At 36.2% G+C, this 17,155-nt stretch overlaps 1 protein-coding gene across 1 annotated transcript in view; it reads right to left on the reverse strand.

The window, feature by feature from the left end:
- Nucleotides 1–17,155, reverse strand: part of CRPPA (CDP-L-ribitol pyrophosphorylase A) — a 292,423-nt gene that overhangs the window by 40,447 nt on the left and 234,821 nt on the right. The window lies entirely within an intron of this gene.

Here is a 17,155-nt window from a genome sequence, read left to right on the forward strand (position 1 = left end):
TGCTACGCCAAGTCAACAAAGCAGGGCTTAATACCTAACCTACTTGCAATCTCAACCTCCCACAGAAATAGTCTTAAGGGGTCAGTCAGGATTTTTCTTTTCAGCATCAATGAGGTAATCTGTCATAGGGGCCCTCTCCATTCCCTAAAGGATGATGAGGTAATTGACCCAATAAGATCTCTTTTGATTCCCCTAAAAGAAGGTGACCCTGCTTGAAACAGTCTTTCTTTTCCTTTGCTAATTGTCCTGTCCCATAAAATCCTTCCATTTTGTACAACTCCTTAGAGCTCCCTTTTACTTGCTAGATTGGCTGCTAATTTATAAACTGATTAATAAAACCAACTAGATCTTTAAAATTTACTTGAGTTTTTATTATTAACCACTAAAAATCTCTATTTTAATGCTTTTCAGTGAGTCTATGAGGTGGTGAAGTTGAAACATCTGCATTCTATCTTGCTACAGCTAGAAAGACAGACCAAGGCCATGATAATATTATGGAATGCCATATCTACAAGAGCATTACGCAGGAAATGCACAGGAAACATGCAGATACCCCTTCTATGCCAGTGCCAGCGATTTCTCACTAACGTTATAGAAGCCGTGATAATAAACATGACGTCACCATATGTACAGGTAGTGTGTTCAGTATTGAGACCCTTTTCTAGTATTCTTCATTTCTTCAAAATTTAGCATTCAAGCATAATATTTTTATTTAAAAAGACAGTATGTAGTAACTCTATTAGCTGAAATAGTTCCTTAGGAGACCAGCAAATTCCAAATACATCTATTTAATTATTTAGCCTTTTAAATAGAAACATCAAGTATTAGTAGAAGCTCATTTCACCTCACCGGGACATTCTACATACAATGAAACTAGCGTGATTTGATATAATCAGAGTGCTTTTTGAGCCATCATTACTTAACAACCTTTTATACTTGAGTAAAGATTTTAATTAAATGAGCAAAATGACTTTTTAACGACAAATTTATCAAAAACTCTGTACTGTACAATTTCAACATAATATTTAAGAAACTGGGATTTACTTAATAGTATTATTTCCCCTCAATTTGGGGATAATCAGCAACTTCCTTTGTACTTTAGAATTTTTTTTAAAGATTTATTTACTTATTTATTTGAGAGAAGGAGAATGAGAGAGAGAGAGAGAGAGAGAGTACATGAGAGGGGGGAGGGTCAGAGGGAGAAGCAGGCTCCCCGCTGAGCAGGGAGCCCAACGCGGGACTCGATCCTGGGACTCCAGGATCATGACCTGAGCGGAAGGCAGCTGCCCAACAAACTGAGCCACCCAGGTGTCCTGTACTTTAGAATTTTTAAAGCTTACTTTAACTATTAAAACAAACACCTCTCTGTCTTATTAAGGAAGGTATTATTAGGATTAATGGGATGGCTATTCAGTGGAAGATGCTGAAGAGATCCTGGTGACAAATCACCAGGTGGAGGATGCTAAATGTTATGACTGAACCTGAATGAATCCCTTGTCACACCTTGAAAGTTTTTAAATTTTGAACTGCTTTTAAGTTGCTCTTTCCAGCTCACATTAAAGGCTCTGACTTGATGTGAGCAGCAGGTATGGACTGCCTCCTCCTACTCGTAATGCAGTGAGCCGAAACCAAACAGAAACAGAACTCAAGGTTTTCATTTCCAGGAATCCAACGTAAGCACATTTATTGAGCCCTGGTTAAGTTTTATGGACTTGATTCCCCACGTGAATTGTATGTGGAATTGTATGTTGAATGTAAAGGGATGCTTTTATATATCATGTCCAAGTATTAACAGTAACAAGATTAAACTTTTGCCATACCAGAGTAAAAATGTGTGCCTGAGTATTAAATATATTATCACTGATAAATTAATTTCTTCTTTGATTTGTCAACCAGTTTAAAACTGGAGATTACATTTGAGATCTTTTTGTTCCCGAGACTTTATAGCAAAACATAACAATCTTTTTAATGTAGTTATCTTTGATTAAAGCTTTTCCATATTAAAATTTACCAATGATTCTTACTTATGAATTTGAAAAACGTTATTGCATTTGAATACTAATGCAGTGCTGCTTTGGGTGCATTGTTCTATTTATGTCTTCTACCAAACCATGGGCCAGCTATCACCATCATACATATTCTACATATATCAATTGTCCTCTCATTTTAGTCCTGCAAAAATTCCTGCAAATCATATTCCTGCAATTTCCAACCAAGTGATGAGTGGACTCACTTCACTGAACAGGCTATAGACCGGTTCAAACATTGCTGAATCGAATGTGGTGAGTCACATGACAAGTTGCTTACTAGCTATGTACAGTAAAAACACAATGATAAATTGAGGAAAATTACAATAAAGAAGTGAACAAAAATGGGTCATTTAACCTCTGTTAGTTTGAAAAGCAATAGCCTCCAGGATATGGGAGAGATATAAGAGGAAGTCAAGGGGAGGGGACAGCATAAATAAAAATGATTAAGGTCAATATAAATCCTGTATAAATTTCTTAAAAATTAAACCACTGTTTATAAATTAAGCAAACAGAAATGAAGCTAAACTCTGCATATTCTTACTGAGATACTGAGAAGGAAAAACTAATCACTATCTAATTACGCTATCTGGAACTTATGAAGTGTGTTTGGGTTAGTTTATTAGAGCACTGGCCAAGGTTCAGACTTAAAAATAGCTCTAGGGTCAACACTCATTCTTGTTTTATCTCACTTTATCTCCATGACTGTCACTGCTCAGAGTTAGACAAGGTTTTGGCCAGTTTTGTCCACACTTGTACTTTGCAGCCAATTTCTGTGTCTAGGACAGACATTAGCAACTCTGTCAAAAGCAGTGCCAAGGGTTTCACATCCTTTCTTGTGGCCTGCATAAGTGAAGGGAAGAAAATCTAAATATGCTCCTAGTCTCAAGAATCAGGTGGCACAAGTTTGGACCACACAGAATCCTTCCTTGGGTGACCTCTGTTCCTTCACTTGATTTTCCCCACTCCATCCTCTCCCTCAGAAACCAGATGCTGGGATGTTATTGGTGGCATCCTGGATGATCAAAGAGTCACTAAAAGGTACAGCATTACTTAAGAATGAATTCATAAAATGATAGGTCTACATCTAAGAAAATCCCATAACCTGTCATGTGGAATATTTTTGCTGCCATCAAAAGATGGAAGTTTTACAGCAAGAAATCCAGTTTATGTCAAATGATCATAATGGTGCTTTGCTGTGGTTGTTTTTACTTTTTGGGAGAGTCCCAGAACTCTAAGAATCTGATGAAAGCTGTGGGTCTTCTTGTAGAAAAGTGCTTGCATAAATAGACACAGAATTTTCCATATAATTTTAGGGAGCTCATAGATCCCCTGAAATGAGTCCAACCAAAAGAGTTAAGAAACTCTCATCTAATCCAAACCTTTAATTTTACAAATGGCAGAACAAACCTCCAAAGGGGTGACGTCTTCTGCCTAACACAACACAGCAAGTTAACAGCAAAGACAAGTTTTCACTCCAAATCCAATGCCCTCAGAGACTCAAATTAATTCTCTTGATCACAAAGACTTCAAAGAAGTCACAGGAAGCTTCTGAGAAAGAGAAGAAATAATTCTAGTGCTTTTTGAGGCATGGGGAAATCTCACAGAGCACAAATGTTGTTCCCCCACCCCCACCCTCCAGCGGAGCCAAGAAGTGAGATTTGTAAGCATGTTCTTGTTATTCTGATTTGGAGACACAGACATGAGGAAGATAAGCAACTAGAATTAAAGGAAGTACTTGGAAGGACATCTAAGAGTTGGGAGAAGGTTCTCACATGGAAACAATATGTTCTGCAACAAGTCAGCATTAGGATAAAACCAAGTCATATGAATACTGTCATTATAGTAATAAGATAATATTAATTAAATTTCTAAAACAGAACACATGTGTGCTCACATCCCTTCTACATGTTCCCTTTCCCCCAGCGCCTTTTCTAGTCAACACTACCTCCATTTCTCTTTCCACCTCTATTTACTTTCAATTCATCCACCAAGCTGCTTTCTTTGAAAGTGATCTTTCTATAAAGCAATTACTCTCTGGCTAGATCACCTTCAGTGGCTACCCATTACCTACAAACTTCCTTTGAAAGTTTTATGGGATTTCAAAAATATTTTCAACATGTCATATGATAAACACTTGATTCTTTTCTATGATTGAATACAAAAAAAGAATGCTTATTTAACATCACTAGATAAGCAGAGACTGTAGAACAAAAGTTATCTCATATGGTCTTTACACTCATTTTATATGTAAAAATAAAAAAATAATAAAGTGTTCCTCTCATGGAAAAAGGATGGATGCAATTGTATTGCTATATACATACTATTTAAGAAAAAAGATTTAGAGCATATTGCATATTAAAATGTAGACTCAACTTTTATTGTTACATAATGAAAAACAGATTTAAAAGATACTGTTATGGGGCGCCTGGGTGGCTCAGTCGTTAAGCGTCTGCCTTCGGCTCAGGCCATGATCCCACGGTCCTGGGATGGAGCCCCGCATCGGGCTCCCTGCTCAGCGGGGAGCCTGCTTCTCCCTCTCCTATTCCCTGTGCTTGTGTTCCCTCTCTCGCTGTGTTTCTGTCAAATAAATAAATAAAATCTTTTAAAAAAATACTATTATACCCTGAAATTTGAATTTTCATATTTTGAGCTTAAGAAATCAGGTTTATTTTTTATGGTGCTATGTTTTATGCTTAAGAGTTAAGAAGAAAGAGAAAATTTTCTAGACTACCATTTGCAAGGACATCTCCATAGTGACATAAATCCCAGAAATACATTCATGTATGCCAGGGGTTTTAGAATCACCAAATAGGTAATGCTGATATATGGGCATGGCACCCAAGGTCCTTTTGAACACTCTGTCTCATTTCTGGGCCCTTTACTCCACTTCTATCACCTCATTTGCAGTCCCCCTGGCCCCATGTCCTTGGACACACTTTTTTTTTTTCTTCCTGTAATGTCTCTCTGATTTTCCTTTTTCTAAATGTTGATACTTCTATTCGTTGTTCACACCACCGAGTAGGCTCATCTATTTTCTGAAACACCTCCTTTTTGCCATCCATCTAGTTCATGTATTACACATGATCGTCCCCAGATAAATTTTCCCTTTTGAACTCTTAAGTTCTAGGTAGGAGGAAGCCCGATACCAAACACGGGATGGGGGAAATGCATATGTATGAATACATTTACAAAAAGCACAGTTAATTCAGGAAAATAACTCAAGCAATTGGAAAGCAGGTATAGGTAACAGAGGTACAGGTGAAAATCTCAGTTATAACATGGCTTTTTATCTCATGATACGCCATTATTCTCTCCTTAAGGAGGTTTGTTGGTTCTGTATAAAACATTACATGAACTTCACACATTATGACTGAATCTACAACAGCACAGAGTAATCTGGAAAATTAATGTGACAGCCCAAAATCTTACTTTTCAAAAATCTCTAGGAGTGGGATGATGCTCTTAAAACAGTGTGTTTCTCCTTTACATTCATTAGTATCTGTGCCAGATATTGTTAGCTGTTCACTAAAGATTTTCTCCTTCCTTCTAACAGCAAAGTATAGCCAAGACATGGCTGCTGGCTAACCGTATTTCCTAGCTTCCTTTGGTATATGCTTGGCCATGTGATTCAACCCTCATTGCTAATGGAGTGCAAGCAAAAATGTGAGCAACTTCTATTTGACTAGCTTAAGAGGAAATCTTTGGCCCAAGGCTTATGTTCTTTTCTTTCCATTTTTATTTATAGTGGTGGCAACCAGTGACTTTGGAAGTTACACATAAAAAATGCCAGAGGCATGGCCTGCATGAAACAGAGCTGCTAAAAGACCCAGATGATATATCTGGACTGTTACCCAAGACACAAATAAACTTCTATCTTGTTTGAGCCACTGCTTCAGGATGTCTTTGTTAGAGGAGCTTAGTCCTTTACCTTAACTAATACAGTATCAGGAACTATATAAACCTTTGTATATTCTTATATATATTTTTACCCAATTTAAATAAATCCTCAAAGCAGAACTTTTAAAATTATCAAATATTAATATTTATAATGAGAAACTAATTTTCTGAAGTATAAAGCCTTGGAGAGGTAATTTTGTAAAGCCTGAAATTAAAAAAAAAAGTTAGCTTTGTATCTACATTTATAAATGATTTGCTAACAAAGGTAAACAAATTTTATGTAGAATGGACATGGTAAAATTTCCTATAGGAAGCCCTACAGAGAGAGGAATACAAAGATGCTAAAAAAGAACCATATGATGCAAACCCCAACAGGTTGATGTTTTCCAAAAATGGTTACGTTACCTTAAAAATTTTTGAAGTTTGAGTGTAACTTCTGAATCATTAAAAAAAAAAAACTAAGAAGACTGCCAGTTTGTTACATGTGAAATATTTAATTATTAATGGAACACCAGCTCCTCAAAAGACAGAGCTGTGAGAATACAAGATAGTTACTTAAAATCTAGTTTCTGCTAATTCTCAAGTTGACCTCATTTCAGAATAAAAAGTTCTGCTTTTGTCTCAATCATGCATATGATTATAAAATGAATTATAAAAAAAATTTCATTTCAGAAATGAACCCTGTAGTAAAGCTTCTCTTCTATTTTTTCTTCTATTTTTATGACCAAAGATCACTCAAAAAAAAAAAAGATAGGGCTATCAAGAAAAAGTGATTTTCTGTAGTAAAGTATTCAAAAAAGGGAATTTCTTAGTATTACAAATAAATAGGTAAAGAGATAAGCCATTTTTGAATACTCATTTCCTAGCATTATAAATTCACTGAAAAAGATATAATGGACAGCTCTACAGAATCATTTCTGGTATTGCTTTCATGGCTTTATGTAATCCGGCCACCTTTCGTAAAGCACACTTTGCCTCCTTGGGGATGCTTATCAAGCCACCACTCAGAGGGCTCCCTGTTGCGTCCTGGCACCGACAGGGTCCTATTAGAGAGCTAAACCATGAGGTCTGGTAGTTTAAGTTAAGTAGCCCCCATTAAATGAGAATAGGACTGGCTCTATTACTGTCACATTTTAGTTCTAAGTACTGAGTGGTACAATGCTTCTCAGTTTGGGTATTGACTTTTTCCGTCATTCTTCTTAAAATTTGCCTGTCTTTACTTCAAAGAGAAAGTGCTAGCCATCAGACAGGAGTTTCCCGAACTCGATACCAAGTTACAAAGTACCTGCACTGTTGGAACCATCCTTTCTCCATGTATCCTGTTACACTTAACAGTGTCCCCTCTATCACTGTCCCTTGAAGTCCCGCTGCTTAACTATGCTCTGTATCCTACTGCTTTGACATCCTTAGGCTGAGTATCTCTTCTCTCCCCCATATTGCCACCTCCTTAACTTATCCTTAACATCAGCATATTTTCCCATCCCAGAACAATAAAAATCTCCTAAACCTGCCAGTCTCCCTCAGGCCCATACCTTCCTGCCTGCCTCTTCATAGGTATTACTATCATCTTCCAATTTCCCAATGCTCAGACTCAGCTTACTGCCACTGGACTTGTCCCTAACAATTACACTCCAACAGCTCTTGTCAATGTGTCCACTTTCCTACCTTGTAAAGCAAATGTTTGAAAATACTTATGACAACTTGTTGAGAATCTGAGAATCCCCTGCAAAAACCAACTTTGAGCATGCCATTCACTCTGTAATATCTGAATATCATAATGACATGGTTACAATCTACTAATGGTACATGGAGGTACGAAATGTTGCAATCTGTTTTTGTTTTGGGGGGGTTGTTTGTTTTAGTATTTGGTAATGTCAGCCAATTCTTTTTAATTGGAATGTCCTTTTGTCTTAGTTTCCACAATATCATACTTGCCTGATTTTCTTCCTACCTGTATGGTTACATCTCAGCAGGTCTCCACTCCTCTGCCCATTCCTTACATGTCACCTTCTTTGGGACTCTGTCCTAGGCTTTCTTCCCACTCTTTACTGTCAGTCTGGGATACCCTATTACATCTATGGCTTCTGTTGCTTATACCCTGATAACATCTATGACCATATTCTAATAATAGTAACAGATACTGTTTCTCTTACTCTCACATTTTACCACACATTTTACATATGTTAACATAACACACCCAATCCTCACAACAACTCCATGAGGAAAGTACTATTTTTATTCCAGTTTCTGAACTTTAAGCAACCTCCATGGCCATGATGTTAGTCTGTGGCAGAGCCACAATTTAAACCAAATATTTAGCCTCCAGGTGTCCTTGTGATGCTTCCCATACCACCATATTAAAGCTTTACTGTGGCATAACTTCAAGTCTAGCTCTGAGTCAATACCCTAAGCCTTATCCACACTGCCTTTTGCCTTAGTACATGACTCTGGTGTATCTTCACTAAATACAGCTGACTTTATGTAATGCCAACTACATGACCGGCTGGACATGCACATGTAAAGCCTTTGGTCAACAGGGAGCCTCAAGTGAGATCAACTGAATAAGCCCAGGTCTAAACATGATCAAGATGAAGGTTAATCAAGTTAAAGGGAAATATGTTCTGACTTCATTCACATAAATATGGTTTGAATACATAATTTAAATATAAATTTAATTCTGACCTCTCCAAGGTGAAAATAATGTTTTGGAGTACTTTATTAATTTGTGATGCCAGTCATCAGCTCATTTAGAGAAAATAAATTCCATGAACATTCAGAATACATGCAGTATTCACTTTTGTTTAAGCAAGTGATTTACGCAGAGCTATTTGCACCATTCGGTCCACACACTGATTAACCAATCACAACACAGAAAGGCCCAGACCAAAGGTCATTCACGAGGGTATATATGTATTTGCTCCAACTCAGGAAAAAAGAGTAGTAATAAAAAATGTCCATTTTAGGTACCACAGATATATGAAAAAATGACTTAGTCATGGTAGCTGGCAAAATGACATTTTACCCATAACAGGTATGCACATGACCAAGGAAGAAATTCTTATTTTATTTTTAACAAGACCAGTGCCTTGTGTGTGACTTTCAGTTGAGCTCTGCTGCTCTAAACCTGTTTCAGTCTCCAGTTCATCATGCCCACGATAGAACTCATCATCTGTTCCCTCGAACCTGCTTCCTGCCCTGTGTTAGGATTACTGTGTTAGGATTACCCCATCATAAACCAGAAGCCTAGGCAGAAACAAGGGTATCATCCTTGATTTCTCCCTCTTGACAATTCCCAAAATGTTTTTGTAATATCACCTCAGTGTTTTGATTGTAGCAGTCTGGTGAGGTTGTATTACCTTAATTTTATAAATGAAGAAATTTATGTTCAAAGAGTTTAAATGCTTTGCCCAAAGGCAGAGAATAGTTATGATGTTTATTTTGTGGTGCCTCATTTAGTTAATACATTTATACACATTATCGTATTTAATCATTAAAACATTCATGTGATTTAACTCCTTTTTTCTCAAATAAGGTAACTAAGGGCATGGAGAGAGTAAGCCAGTCATTTGAGGATAAGAACCAGGATTTGAACTCAAGTCTGTCAGCCTTAAAAGCTTCTCCAAATTATTCTTGCTCCTAGTAAATTACTGAGTAGGGATCTAAATCCAATTTATTATTCAAATGACCAAATATCCCAGTGATGGGACATTCACTTTAATTTCGTGCTAAAAGCTTTATAGGAAACATTGTTTTACTTTAGACATTTTTCTCAAAAAAAACATTCTCACTTTTGCACAGTCTGTTAAATACAGCTGATATTTTAATGATTGAGAAATTTATAATGTATTTCAAACTTATCATTATTAAATACAACTTTCTGTAACAGTGCCAGAGCCTTATTTATAGAAAACATAGCAGAACAGAGAGAAAATGTAACAGAGCAGACTCTGAAACCTACTTTTCTGTAGAATGAGTTCAGAAGTCTATTTTCTCATCATTTTCTTTCTTACCTTAAGATATACAACTCTTCTCTAGCCATCTTCCCCAACCCTCTCTCCAAGAAAACCCCAACTATCTGGATATTTTTAATTAATTAACCCTGTAAGTTTTATTTATGATTACATATGACAAAAGAGGAACACTGAGAGATTAAGTGATCTAAGTAATACAAATGAACTAGCAATAGTACTAGGAGCATAGTGAATTTAAATTCGTCTTATAAATTAAACCCAGATACTTGATTTTTGACATATAAGAGAGCCATATTTCTAAAATATGTTCAGCCATCATCAGTTCCAGGAACTAGATCAATGCCATAAATATATTCTTGCCATTGAAGAGCAACATGACTGGATGTGCTATAGGAGCAATCCATGTATACAACCATCACACATGAGAAGGCACCAATTAACTCACTTCCTATGTTCAGTTTGTCAGATGGAACCCACATGCAAATGCAAAATCAAAAATAGCCATTTCCTTAGAAAATACTTAGGATGAGGTTTTGAAAATGCCATAATTGCTTTCTTCTCTCTCTCTCTCTCTCTCTCTCATTCCTCCCCACCACCCACTCCAATCAGACTGCTATAAAGATCACTAGTACCCAAACATGAAAATGCATAGCTCATGCTGGTAAACCTGGTCAGATACACTTCCATAGTGGTCCTGCCAGGTGTACCTGAAGAGGCTTCTGGAGACTGAAGGATCAGACTCAGTCTACCTTCATATTATACAATCTTCAGAATGAACATGGCCATGAGCTACATCATCATCATCATCACTCTTTCTTCATTTAAAAGCTCCAAAAGCCCGTATTAAATTTTCTCAATTGGAAACAAAGTACAAAACTCCCCTGATCACATTCTGTCTAAAAGTGAACATTTTATGGCTGCCCCTTCATTCACTCTTTCTTAGAGATTATAATAACCTTGTTTGTACACAAAATCAAACCCTGTTTCTGTTCAGCAGGCTTTGTTAACTATACCAGGTTTGCCAGTTTTCATTTGCAGACTCTTAGAAGAGAGGAGATCTGTTTGAATGGTTCTTTTTAATGAATGTCTCCAATGCTGTTCTTATTGCCTAAACTATTTTTAACAGACCATAAAAAAAGGAAACTCCACGACTTTTGTTAGTTACCAATTAGCTATGCGTTGGCGTCTCAAGCGCCCCAGTATCTCCTTACTATCTACTGTGCCAAGTTTAAACTCTTTGGACTACTTCACAAGACTCTCTGAGGGGCCTGACCGGGTCTCACTGTTCATTGAGATGAACGCCTCACCCTCCCCAACATACACACCACTGTGGCTGTCCTGCTTCTTTCCATCTCTTCACCTTTGTCAGTGCCCTTCTAGTTGCTTTTTTTCAACATAACAATACAGTCCTAAGGTTGTTCATCTCTTCAAGAAAGCTTTCTCCATCTTTTCCAACCTACTTTCATCACCAACTTCTACAAGTTCGTGGAAAATTCATTAGGTCATAAGACAAACTGACATCTATTTATTTGCTGCTTCCTGGTGATTTGCACTGACTTGATTCAATTTCGTCATCTAATTTATGCACTCTGTAAGCACAGGAAATACATCTTCTAATTTATTTTGGACATCTTTTACCTATATGGAAGGTGGTCAATAATCCCAAATATGATAAGAGATTAAAACATTTTCTGACCGCCCCCCAAAAAATTCAAACCAAAAACACTTTCTGCTCCAAATTTTCCAAGAAGTAAGAAAAACAGATTTCTACTTATTAGCTGTCTTACTTAGGTAAGCAACGTCACCTCTGAGCCACTAACACCTTTGTTTAAAATCAAGGATAAGAATACTTATGTTTCATTGACTTCTTTGATTTCTTTGAATATACTGTGTATATCTTGCTTCAGGCTCTTCCTTCTGTCTAAATATTTATTTTCCATCAGTTTATCTAGTTACCTCCTATCTATCCTTATATGTAACATTCTTACGGAAGCTTTCCTTCTTACTCCTTCCTACATTCACTTTATTTATTCAATGGCCATCTTCCCTGGTAAACTGTAATCTGCTAGAAAGCATGGCTCGCATAGTGTTATTACACTGTATATCCAGTGCACGGTGTAAATATATATTCATTATTGAATATTTGCTTCTTTTCCTCTTTTCTCTTGTTTTGTATTATTTGTAGTTAAAATCTCATAGTGATTTTTATTTCTTCATGTGTTTCTTGGCATTTAGTGATGGTCATCAACCATCATGCAATAATTTGAAGTGGGAAAACACAAAATTTTTTTATCTAGGAAAAATGAAAAAATCAGGCCAAACATTACAACCATGGGCCCACATCCTCTTTGTGTGAACTGGATAAACAGAAGATTTATGGTGAATACTAAGTTAGCTACTCATTTTAATACCTATAAATACTTCTTACAACTTCAATCATGACAGATAGTATTTTTTTAACAACTTAATGTGAAGCTACTTTGAATTAAGTGGACAGAAAACACTACCTGATGAGGTATGAAAGGTAAATCTGGAAACGCTTCCTTGCATACAGTTACTAACATGTACTACACTGGAATAGATTTCCATGACTAAGAATATAAAAGTTATAAATTGACAGACATTAATATTTTCATACCTAGCATCAGTATTTTCAGTCTCATTCAACCTGCACAAGAATCCAGACTGATACAAGTTATTAAGATCAACGTAAAATACACACACACACACACACACACACACACACCACTGACATGGCATCAAAATCAGAACTGACATTGACATTCTCAATGAAATGAGAGGACAATTATTAAAACAAGACAGTTCTGAAAAATAAAACAAAAATAAAATAAAAGAGTTTTTAACTTCAATGAGTCAGAAATAGTTTATCTAAAATTCTCAAGAACCTCACTCTATACAAATACATTCACTTGTTCAATTTAGTCAGACTGAAGGTTAAGGTTAACCGGTACATTCTAAAGGGGGGGAGGGAAAGAAATACATACTGTGTGGCTTTATTTACACAACTGTTAATGAAAATAAAGTTTCTCAACAAACAGGTAATGATAACTACCCAAGCTGTTAGTAAGATTTGGCTGACAGTACCTGGCAAGCCAATGGTCCCTGAGGGGGCTTCTCAAATAAAATCACAAGCCCAAACAGTTAAAGACTTGTAGTCGATGCTCATATATATGCCAAATTTTCTAAGGGAAATCTCAAGGACCTAAGACCTAATTTAAAAAAAAAAAAAAAAACTGAAATCCAGCTTCCAGAAACGTGACTTTCTATACTCCTCAGCTGGCAGAGCAGTACCATCATGCTGGTCTTACACAGATTAAAAAAAAAAAAAAAAAAAGCCATGGGAATTACAGCTTATCACCACTTTAATACCTGGTTTAAATACTCCCTAATTTATATAAGGCAAGACATCATTCAAATGGATAAAAATATTGCCGGGGCACATTAAAAAGTATAGGCACTACATTAACAAAAAAGAAATGAAGGCTAGGAATTCACAAAATAGAAAAATTCAATCCATTCTCCAAGAAATAAAAATTTTGTTGAAAGAAAACAAACTTGAGCTATACACTCTAATCCTACCTTTTGTCTCAAACATATATATAACTGAACATTGCTTAACATAATCTAAAACTGAGAGCCAGGAAGGCAAACTTACCTAATTAAAATATTTCTCATGAAGTGATAAAATGACTAACTTTTACAATATGGTAAGCATTCATAAAGAAGCATGCTTACTCAGACAACAAGAATGTGGGCAGTTTAAGCATGAAATCTTAAGGCTTTAAAATTCAAGAAAGAAAAGTGAATTCAATGACATTTAATGTCCAGCTAACTCAGTGTGTCTCACTTGCCTAAGAATAATGGGTCCTGAGCCAGAATTCTATCTGCCCCTGGTGCATCACCACTTCACAGTGTGCCTCTCAAGGATCAGATCAGGAAAGGAAATTATAAAATTCAAATGCTTCTTCTCAACAACTGGCAAAATGAGGTTATTTCTAACAGCAGGTCCTTTTATCTACTGAGACAACAGAGAAAAACCCTCCTTAGATCCAGAAAAATGAACCACTGTACTGAGGTAAGATGAAGTTTAACACAAATGTTAGTGTTATTAAATAATTTAGGTTTTCTTGGTAGACATGATAATATACTAACTAGTTTTAGAAAGCTCTAAATTTCTGTGACCAGTGGCGAGCAGTTCTAATTACTCCATATATTAAAGAGAATGTTTAGACCCTAAATTTAAATTAAGTGTTATAACCAAATAAAATATGGAAGTATAACTCACAAGCATCCCATAAAGTAGAATATAATTATTTCTGTTAATTTATAGAATTGATTCTTTACATAATCTTTTTGAGAGTGTTATTCGCCCATATTCTCCTATTTCCTTTGCAGCAGCAGCAAACAATTAAAATTGTATATAATTAATGAGCAAACAACTAAGAAACGGGAAGCCAGAGAATATACATTACAACCCAGGATCTTTAGAAAATTTTACAGATTTTTTAGCTGAGAGACATTATTTTTAAATCTCTCATTACTGCATAACATGAGGCACCTATACAGCATCAACAAACATTTAAAACGTTACTTCCACTTTTATGTAACACAAAACTGATTTTCCAGCATTTTATAATTAAAAAACTGATTTATACTGAAATTTTAACAATGAAATATGTTTTGTGGATTTTTCTATTGTTTCTTTTACATAATCTTTGCTTAAAATGTATCTAGTTGATTTTTAACATCAAAGCTTCTGCCACAACTCACCGAGTCTAATCAAAAAGTACTCTTGAAGAAAAGCGGTTTAGAACAAGCATGAATTTTCTCTTAGAAATAACTGCTTCCTACCCGTGGTTCTCCGTATTTCTCCCTTGCCAAGACACGTGAGATGTAGTCTACGTTCTTGACAGGTACACTTGTTCATTGGCCTCCTCCTTTAACCAACCCTGTTGATAATCACAGTATAATTTTTTTAAGTAGTTTATTTAAACAGATAATAAAGGTGAACTATGTTACATACATCTCCATAGTTTTCTTCTTTCCTATTAACATTGCCACTTCAGTCCCATACACTTTCTTTACCTCCCTCCCAGACTGGCAGAGTCCGGCTGCTCTTCTACTTTCTATACACTTTGCATTCGGTAATTACAAGGGATCTTTTCACAATTCCTCTTCCAACATAAATAAGGCAGTAGAGACAATGAAGAATTTCTTCTCTGCAACCGTATAAAGAGAAGGGAGCAGAGTAGACATGGAGGAGCTTGACGCTCATTGTTCTGGAACTGCACTTGCAGCTAGAGGAAGAGAATGGTTACCAGGCAGCTGCAGAGAGGAGCTCCATCCTTGGAGACTGGCAATAGTCAGAAGCAGTGTGGCATGCAACACAGGAAATGGGCAGTCAGGGACTAAAAGGGGTAGAAAGTAGAAGACACATAGGTCCCTTAACACAGTGAATCTGGGAGGATACTTCTTCAGGTAGAGATAGCCCTGTTGGCCAAGAACTTGACCAAATGTCTGAAATGACATCTGGATATATGGATCATTTCTAGGGAAGGTTTTTTAAACAGGAGGTTGCTAATATTTGAGTGGCGAGTACACCCATATTCTCATAATGCAGACAAATGAAGGCCACTAAGTAGCTTTTCTTTTATGAATTACACATGCGGTTAAAAATATTTCATATGTGGGCACATTATCTATCCTACGTGACAATCATACAGGTCTAGAATAGGTGTGCAGGTATTGGATAAAAGATACTTAACATGTGAATCTTAACCCCAGTTTATTTTAGAAACTTTCAAATAGGATATACGGGATCCCGGGGTGGGTAGAAGACCTTTTAACAAACAGCAATTTAAGTATCCATATGTCATCAGTATACCCAACATAGAACACTTTTTTCCCCAAACTCTATCTCCTAACATACTAAAATTCATGATATCCAAGAATAAAACACTAATGTATCTTTGTTTTTAACTGGAGAAATCCACAATTTTCTATAGTTTTGTCAATATATTTTAAACTATGGAGTCTATTTAAAATTTTCAACTAGTTTAGATACATAGTCTAGAGATTAATTAGGACCACTCCAGAGAGTCTCAAACTGGTTGCATAAAAGAATCACCTGGGAAGTTTACAGATGTCTGATTCCTAATCCAGACCAATTCAATGAAGAGCTCAAGGAGTATAGCTCAAGAAATATAGAAGTTGATTTTAAGGCAGACTGGGAGAAAAATCACTGTTCTAGTCTCCTATCTAGCTCTTCTGTGGAAAAGAGTAATTGGTGTTGTGAGAAAAAGTATCCCACTGTCAAACATTTGAGACCTAACCAAGGATAATCATTATATTTATGGATGCCTGAAGCATTCTTTTAATGATAGCGAATAAAGTATTTCTATTCTTATCACTATATTTAATGTAATTGAGCAAGTCTTGATCAATGCTTTCAGAAAAGAAGAAACAGCATATGTAATAGTCTGGAGGGAAGAATGAGATTGTTACTATTTGCAGACCAAATGATCTGCTCACGAAAACAAATAAAATCAACAAACTTTTTTTTTTAAGATTTTATTTTATTTGACAGTGAGAGAGACAGCAAGAGAGGGAACACAAGCAGGGGGAGTGGGAGAGGGAGAAGCAGGCTTCCCACCAAGCAGGGAGCCCGATCGGGGCTCGATCCCAGGACTCTGGGATCATGACCTGAGCCGAAGGCAGACCCTTAATGACTGAGCCACCCAGGCGCCCCAAAATCAACAAACTGTTAAAACTTATCAGAAAGTTCAGCACTAAGACCAAGTGGAAGATTGATTTATAAGAATCAACAGCACTCCTGTAATTTACCAATACATACATACAGAATATAGGAAGCGATTCACAATACTAAGAAAAACAATTCAGTATGAAGGAATTAACAACGTATTTAAAGATCCCTATAGAACAAAAATTAAAGGCCTTTTAAAAGGCATAAAGAACTAAAGAGATAGTTCATGCTCTTGGATGAGATGACTTAATTTAGACATGCTAAGTTAAACTATATATTCAGTGCAATCTCAATAAAAATCCCAGCTGCATTTCCTTAGGAATACTAATGAGCAGATGGTACTGAAACAAGTCCATCACTATATTCTGAAAAAATTCAATTCTTAACTAAACATAAAAATTGGAGTCCTGAGGGATTCAAGTTGCTAAGTGTGGAAGGCAAATCAATGTGTTAATAAAAAATATTGGAGAATA

This window comes from Eumetopias jubatus, unplaced genomic scaffold, assembly GCF_037043125.1.
Source record: "Eumetopias jubatus isolate StellerSeaLion01/CBP00866 unplaced genomic scaffold, mEumJub1_p1.0 scaffold_14, whole genome shotgun sequence".
Taxonomy (NCBI): Eukaryota; Metazoa; Chordata; class Mammalia; order Carnivora; family Otariidae; genus Eumetopias; species Eumetopias jubatus.